Below are 8786 nucleotides of genomic sequence, written 5' to 3' on the forward strand. Positions count from 1 at the left end.
CTTTTCATATAAGATTCACGCATGACTGAACCGGCTGGATATGTGGGTGACGCTGCACCTGGCAACTTCGTAGGTGATCTGATGGTTCTCTCTACCTCGTGGCTGTACAAAATAATGCTTATGGGTACCGCATTCCCTGACCACAGATTGGCCATTACTGTATGCAATACATACAGTGACACATCCAGCTGACACACCGTGTTGTAACTGATATACCAATACAAGCTGACACACCGTGATGTAACAGATATACTAGTACTAATACAAGCTGACACACTGTGATGTAACTGATATACTAATACAAGCTGACACACCGTGATGTAACTGATATACTAATACAAGCTGACACACCGTGATGTAACTGATATACTAATACAAGCTGACACACCGTGATGTAACTGATATACTAATACAAGCTGACACACCGTGATGTAACTGATATACTAATACAAGCTGACACACCGTGATGTAACTGATATACTAATACAAGCTGACACACCTTGATATAACTGATATACTCCCTCATCCAGTTGATACACTGTGATGTAACTGATGCCATGTTATATCCAGCTGTCACACTGTAATGTAACTGAGGCCATGTTATATCCAGCTGTCACACTGTGATATTACAGGTATAGTCCCACAACCAGCTGACACTAACCGGTTTAACTGATATGGCAGGTAGCCCTAGCTTCTATGGTATTCATCAATGTGCCATTCAGAAAAAGAAAACAAAACAGAACAATCTTTTCACTAATCTCGTGTAAATATGCCGTGCAGCAATGCCTCTTATGCGTGCGTCCACATGCATTGTTAGAATGACCTTCTGATCAATACACTCGTGGTGTAATGTCCCAAAGGATATGTGTCATTCGAGTGGTTTCTACTGTTCCCTAGGCCTGTGATTATATTTTATGCATGTTCAGGGCCACGTAGGTTTGTTCTGGTAAAACCTGTGTTGACTATCCTTGAGAAAAGCTGTGTATATGTACATCAGCACCAGGCTACCAGACTCAGACATAAGCTCCAGACCCAGGGTATTTTAATCAATAAACATCTGGTATTCCACTTCCGCTGACGTACTGGTGCTTTACCCGGAACGCAATGCCTGTGATTAATTATTCACTGTTATTGATGTCACCGCACAGCAACACCACATGGCAAATATCCGGCTGTCATGAGTGACCCTAGACCAGAGTGACGATTGTAACCGACTATTGTATTAAGTCGGAAGTAACTCTAGACCTAGGCTGTCGAATGTCACTGACTGTAATATTATGTTAGGGGTAGGCTAGCCCTACACCTGAAAGACGAATGTGACAGACTGTAGCCTTATGCTGGCGCAGCCCTAGATCTGAGCAGAGGCCATATAATATTATATGGTCTCTGATCTGAGTGACGATACTATTGTATCGAGCTGAGAGTAGCTGTAGACGTGAGTGACGAAAAGTAATCGGCTATCATTTTAAGTTAGGAGTAACCCAGGCGTTTTTTGAGTAATATCGCTCGCGTTTCAAATGACCACCTTCAATTGATTTGTGTTGTGGCTTGGGTTGTTGTTGTTGATTTGGTTGATGTTGTTGTTGCTGATGTTGGTGTTTTTGTTGTTGTTGATGTAGCTGTTGTTGGTGGTGGTGGTGATGTTGTTATTGTTGAAGTTGTTGATGATGTTGTTCTTGTTGTTGTTGATCTTGCTGCTGCTGTTGATGTTTGTTTTTTTGTTGATGTTGCTTCTGTTGTTGATGATGTCGGGTTTGTCTTGTTGTTAATGTTGATGTAGCTGTTGTTGGTGGTGATGTTGTTATTGTTGAGGTTGTTGATGATGTTCTTATTATTGTTGTTGATGATGTTGGTGTATAAGATGTTGTTGCTGATGGGTTGTTTCGTTGTTGCTGTTGCTGTTGATATAGCTGTTGTTGGTGGAGATGTTATTGTTGACGTTGTTGGTGATGTGTTATTGTTGTTGTTGATGTTGGTGTGGTTGATATTGTTGCTGATATTGGTGTTGTTGATGTAGCTGTTGGTGGTGATGTTGTTATTGTTCAAGTTGTTGATGGTGTTGGTGTTGTTCATGTTGTTGGTGTGGTTGATTTTGTTGCTGATGCTGGTGTTTTGTTGATGTTGATGTAGCTGTTGTTGGTGGGGATATAGTTATTGTTGAGGTTGTTGATGATGTTGGTGTGGAAGATGTTGTTGCTGATGGGTTGTTTCGTCGTTGCTGTTGTAGATACAGCTGTTGGTGGAGATGTTGTTATTGTTGACGTTGTTGCTGTTGTAGACATAGCTGTTGTTGGTGGAGATGTTGTTATTGTTGACGTTGTTGCTGTTGTAGACATAGCTGTTGTTGGTGGAGATGTTGTTATTGTTGACGTTGTTGCTGTTGTAGACATAGCTGTTGTTGGTGGAGATGTTGTTATTGTTGAAGTTGTTGCTGTTGTAGACATAGCTGTTGTTGGTGGAGATGTTGTTATTGTTGAAGTTGTTGCTGTTGTAGACATAGCTGCTGTTGGTGGAGATGTTGTTATTGTTGACGTTGTTGCTGTTGTAGATACAGCTGCTGGTGGAGATGTTGGTATTGTTGACGTTGTTGCTGTTGTAGACATAGCTGTTGTTGGTGGAGATGTTGTTATTGTTGACGTTGTTGTTGATGACATCCGCATTCGAGTTATGACTTCAGTCGGTCAGTGAAACCATGTAGTCCACAAACTGATATTACGAGTAGGTATCCACCTGGTCTAGGAATATGAACATCAATCACCTGGCCTGATCACGACAGTACTTCTGTCTCCTCTCACGAGGAGGGGTAGCCCACTGGTTAAAGCGTTCGTTCGTCACGCCGAAGACCCTGGACCCGAGAAGGTCCCGGGGTGAAATAGGCCTTCAGCAACCCATGCTTGCCATAAAAGGCGACTATGCTGGTCGTAAGAGGCGACTAACGGGATCTGGTGGTCAGGTTGGCTGACTTGGTTGACACATGTCATCGGTTCCCATTTGCGCAGTGCGGCGTAAAACTAACTCACTCACTCACTTACTCCGAAGACTGGGCACAAGGTGTGAAGCCCATTTCTGGTGTCACAAGTCGTGATATTGCTGGAATATTGCTAAAAGCGACTTAAAACCAACTCACTCATAAGGGAATTACACATTCGGTGAAGGTTATCAGATTGCGGTAACAGTTGATCAGGCACCTAGACTTTGTGACGTGGTGGAGTGCTTGGCATATCATCATTTACTGTGATTTGCTGCTCATTATGTCGGTCATCAGGTTGACAGACCGCCAAGAACACCATTGTGCTGCAGTAAACATCAAACAAACACTAGTGATCCTGACATTTTTTTTCGTTGCAGTACTGATGTCAGAACGGATGAGTGAAGACTCCTAGAGACACATTACCACGGGAGTGGAACCGGCAGCAGCTGGACGCCATCGACCATCACCGGTGTGCCAGCTGGATGCGATGTTTTGCTCAGACGCCATGGCGGGTCACTACATATGACGACTACTGAACTTATGTGGTTTACTCGGTGATCAGTCTTATATGTACATCTGACAACACGGAATGGGGAATGTCCTAGTGAAGGTCAGGCTTGTTTAAACTCGAACTGTCGAATGAAGTCGCCTACAGAGAGGAAGCGGAGAGGTATGGATAGATCCAACATGGCGGATGGTGAAAGTGAGAGTAATCATGGTGACGATGTTTCCAGTATGCAGATACAAGCACTCAGGAGTTTGTTTCTGCTTTTGGTTCTAGCAGTTACAATTCTCGTTGTGTTTTCGTCCATTGCGGTGCTGAGAAAGCCAAAAGTGAGTCCCAATGTCAATGTATTTGTGGACGTGGCAACAGGCAATGGCGTTGACGACACTGCTAGATTAAAACGAGGTGTTGAAATCCCTCTTGTACATTCACCGGTCCGAAGGAAAAAAATATCGAATACTGTCTCCCAGTCTAAAGATCATAAGGAGCAGAGGATACGCAAACCCAGTCAGGGGCACAACAGTAATGTACCAAAGTCTGTCAAAAGAAGGGATCCTAAAGGTAGGAACGCTACTCACGACCAGGTTGATATAAAATACGGACCTACAGCCAATCGAACTCACAACCAATCTGACAAGCACAATACCAAGTGGGCAGGCCCGGCCACTAAACAGGAAGTGACGTCATCGAGAAAACCCACGCCCAGCAAAGACGGTTCACGACATTTTAAGAGAGGTCGTGGCGGAATCCAGTAATGTGACTGGTCCTACTCACCGATGCAGTTACTTCACCATCAAAAGTGGCCATAGGGTCTATCTGTTTATTTCCTCGACGTAAGCAACCACGTGTTTCCTTCTAAGAAACACTCATCTTGACAATCATCTATATTTGCACCTGAAATATGTTTGTGTGTATGTGGTGGGATTTAACTGCATTTTCAGCAGAACAAATCCGCACCATCTGGTAAAACTTTTATCTATATTTCGAGTGGATCAAGGTCAGCGTAAATCCCAGTGTGACACACATCCACAACACGCCATGAGGCCAATCGATGATATTGATATGGTCTCATGTCAAGGAATTCAAACTACAAAGATTACCTCAGGGGTAGCCTTGTGGTTGAAGTTCTCGCTCGTCACCCCGAAAACCTAGGTTTTATTCCCATGGGCGATGTGAAGTCCATTTCTAATGTGCCCGCCATGATTCTGCTGTAATATTACTAACAGCGGGTAAAACGTCAATGCCTTAAACAGGCGGGAATGCCCGTGGTCAGTTGACCCGTCACATGTTTCAGAAGTTGTCATTTCCGGTTTAGTCTGTTTCATTGCCAGGGTTAGCCACGTGGTTAAAGCGTTCGCTTGTTGCGTCGAATGTGCGGGTTCGATTCCCATATGGGTACAGTGTGTGAAACCCATTTCTGGTATCCCCCGCCATGATATTGCTGGAATATTGCTAACGGCGATGTCAGACGATACTCACTCACTCAGGGTGGGCATTTGTCCCCGGATCCTGCTGACATTGTACAGCTGGATTCAACCAAAGCAGGTCATGGTGTAAGCAAAATGTGGAAGACAATGCAATATCTGAAAAATATCACAAACATCTCTGACGAAGTTCCTGTCTGGAAACATGAAACATATGTAAGTTTTATCCCCCGCTTTTGACACAGCCTCAGATACAATTCATCGCTCAGACATCACATCGGAGATTGTAGACACCTGGGCCTCTTTTTACAAAGCACAAACATGATCGTAGGCACTAACCTTAGGGCAATGTTAAAGAATATGAGTATAGATTTTTTCGTGAAATGAGTCCTTAAGGTGTCTTTGTGCAATACCGGGAAGATGTGCGGGAATCAGCTTATCGTCAGTTTCAACAATAGATGTATTGAACTCATCCCTGTATTCAGGGACAAATCGGTTATTAACTTATAGCTGAATGGAACAACATGTTGATACCTTGAGGGGTTGGTCAGTGTGGGTGATCACGTGTCCTGCATGTACCAAGGGAGATAACTCATATTTTCACTTCGAAGAACAACGAAACGATGGACGCGTGTTGACTTGGAACACTGAAAATATGTTCTTTTCTAAAAAGTAGGGGAACCTGAACTTTGAAGTCTGGTAGAAAGAAAACCCATTGAGGAACGTTACAATGACATCCATCGTGTGTATGCAGCATCATTTCACATCATCGCCACACGCAAACACAATGCATGGGAAGCACGTGGACAACGTGGGAGCCACCTACATGTGCATGGGGTGTCATTATGAATCTTGACGTTTTTCAGGCAGGCCGATAAATCACTGTAGAACATTTTTCCCGATGATTTTCTTGCATCTGTGTCAGGGTTTCGGGATCAAATCACACACTACTGACTGAAAATTGTAAACCTGAAATTTTCATGCCATACTCGAGTCACCGAGTCCCCCACTTTTTAAAGAGTATATTTGATTACCCTTTTAATAGGGTTCTGGGATTGGATTACGCTCCGAGAGAGCAGTGTTAGTGGTGTGCTTGTGTTTGCATTGCTGGGTCTCACTGTGATAAACACAAAATACCATCCATCATGGTACCATCCATCATGGTACCATCCATCATGGTACCATTCGTCATGGTACCATCCGTCATGGTACCATCCATCATGGTATCATCCGTCATGGTATCACCTCTTGTACGTTTGACGTATTTCTTACCTGGACTCGTTTCAAAGCGAGAAATTTCAAACATTGGTATTTCATTTCACTGTTATATTTTTTATCTTTTATTTTACTCATTGTTAAAAGACATGTTTCTTGTGATTAATCCTACATTACAAGCACGTGGGCGCATACTAGACAAATACCGAAGTGTTTGTGCGTTGCCGGAAATACCCGACTCGGCCACCACGGTGATGTATTATATATGTGTGTGTGTTAAATGATCCGTTTGAAACTCATAGGAATCCCAATCGACAGTTGCAATGCCGTAGAGTTCACGAACGTCATATAGGACTTTACCATCTTTACAGATAGGACTAGGCAAAAGGAAGCAAAATGCAGCTCACTGACCGTGAAACAGACCAATATCACAGATTTCGTGAACATCTTCACATGAACCTTTAACCTCACTGCACAATTCGATCTTCATTCATGAAACAGACCCGTGGAATAATTGAATCGGTTATCTCCGGCACGTATCATAAACTGTCGGGTTGAACGGATCTATTTTTGAGGGAAATACTCGTTTTGTGTATTGAATAAAATATTTTTTTATGCTCGTTGTTTTAATAGTATATACAATGGGGGTTCTGGACCACTTTCAAAAAAAGTCTCTACAAAGCCTTATTTAGTAAATAAGGCTTTGGTTGGGTCCTTAGCTCTTGCTACTATTACCCCTACTACTTAACGTGTGTTGGAGGTAACACTGTGCCTATGTCACGTTTATATCGATGAAACAGTTTAACGTGAACCGCCTACGATCACTTTGGTGTTCGTAATAAAGGCTTGCTGGGCTTTTTGTATCCCCTGTTCTATGTACTTTTTTTTCTCGTCCTCGCTGATAGCAGACTTACGAGACTTGGACCGAATATCTTGTTTCATTCCGTTATATTTTGTGAGTTCAGAGAGGATTGAACGAAACTCCTCTTCTGAGATCTTACTATCAGAGAGTGCCGTGGAAATACGCTCACTCACTGTGTTCAGCTTTGCTTCGGCCAGAACCCTGATCTCGTCGTGTTTCAATGCCTTACGATGCAGTCTGCGTGATACTAACTTAAGCGCCAACCCTAACACCCCTGCCATTCCAGCCGTTATTTCAATACCTAGCACTATACGTGCAGCCACGATGGTAGCTAACAACCCAACACCTGCCGCCCCTAGTCCCATGCTGGTTGCCATAAGGGTAGTGTCAGCCCCGTCCACGATATTGAAAGCTCTATGGTACTTCTTACATAGTGCTTTCCGCGTGTCACGGTCTTGTTCTAGTTGACGTTTCACATCACATAACTGCCTCAAGCGGAACCCATCTATGGTTTCCAGCGTCTTCGCTACTTCCTCTACGACTGTGTACAGACCCATCCTATAATATATATTTTGAAAGATATTTTAATTGGGTTTCAGTTAAAAGTCTATCAATGAATTTGAAGTCTACAAGTTCTAGACCATAACTTATGGTAATAGGTGATAGGCTAATAGACTTTCCTGTTGTAATAAAAACCCCACTGAGGCTTATTAAGCGGTTTATAGGACACGTGGGGGTATCCTGTTGTATAACAATACGACAATATTGGTCTAGGTGTTCGTCATACCAGTGTATTGACACCCCAGGTAAAAATTGGTGTACTCTTGAGGTGTTTTCATTGTCTGAATAAAAGAAGACTTCTATGATGAGTGTGAAAGGGGGGGATATTCTATCAACAAGATCTATAAAAGGATTATTGCTAAATGTTAATTTATTATCTAATCCAGACTTTAACCTATTTTTTTCGGTACCAGTAGCTATCGTGGGTGCTAATTGCCTCTCCGGAATGTAATCCCCGACATAGATACCGTTGTTCCTAATCTTAGAGATCCACGTATTTATGCCTATTGTGATATAAGGTGAGGTGAGTGTTAAGTTGATCAGCCATTTGGGCTCTTTTAAATCTGATAACGACACCCGTCTGTACACGTTGTCTTTGAAGTGCAGGATGTATAATTCATCTTCCTCACCAGGCTGATCGAATCCCTCCGTATCTCCTAGGTCGTTAAGCGTAGTGTTGGGACGATGACTGGTCATTATTATACTATTACGATATAATTTCCAACTGGTTTTCTGATAATAATTCAGGGGTGAACTTTATACCCATGAAGTGTATGTTGTCAGGCAGGAAGATCTTGGTTAGTGATATCTTGTTTTCCACGATCACGTTGACCCCCTGCAGACTGGTGTTGGAGCCGACACCCACCCGCACGTAAACGTTGCAAACTTGATACTGGTGTCGTTTCCCCCACCCGAGTTTGATCCCCTTCACGATCTCGACATCATTCCCCGATGGTTCCCCTAGGTAGACTTTGATGATCAGTGTTGAGTTTGCCGGTAGACTCTCTAGTATAGTGACCAAGCCTTCGAATTCAGACACCAACTGCAATGTCACGTTTTGTATGGCCGGTTTACTCGATAGCATGTGGGCTGCCATAGTGTCGAGTGGGCTGACGACTACGCTACGTCTCTGAGTTGGGACATAAGCCACGAGCAGGGTTCCATTGTTCACGACTTTGTTTAGGTGGTTGTCTTTGTTATCCGTGAATACGTAGGGGGAGCCGAGCCTAATATTGAGAAACCAGTCGT

The 8786-nt window shown here is 43.2% G+C and overlaps 1 long non-coding RNA gene across 1 annotated transcript in view; it reads left to right on the forward strand.

Annotated features, from left to right (window-relative positions):
* LOC137260308 (uncharacterized) overlaps nt 1–6730 on the forward strand; it is a 10519-nt gene extending 3789 nt beyond the window's left edge. The window contains exon 2 of the long non-coding RNA XR_010954748.1: nt 3349–6730. This is a non-coding gene — a long non-coding RNA (uncharacterized lncRNA). The remainder of the gene's footprint in view (nt 1–3348) is intronic.
* Nucleotides 6731–8786: the final 2056 nt, after the last annotated feature.

Source organism: Haliotis asinina, chromosome 13 (assembly GCF_037392515.1).
Source record: "Haliotis asinina isolate JCU_RB_2024 chromosome 13, JCU_Hal_asi_v2, whole genome shotgun sequence".
NCBI classification, from domain to species: Eukaryota; Metazoa; Mollusca; class Gastropoda; order Lepetellida; family Haliotidae; genus Haliotis; species Haliotis asinina.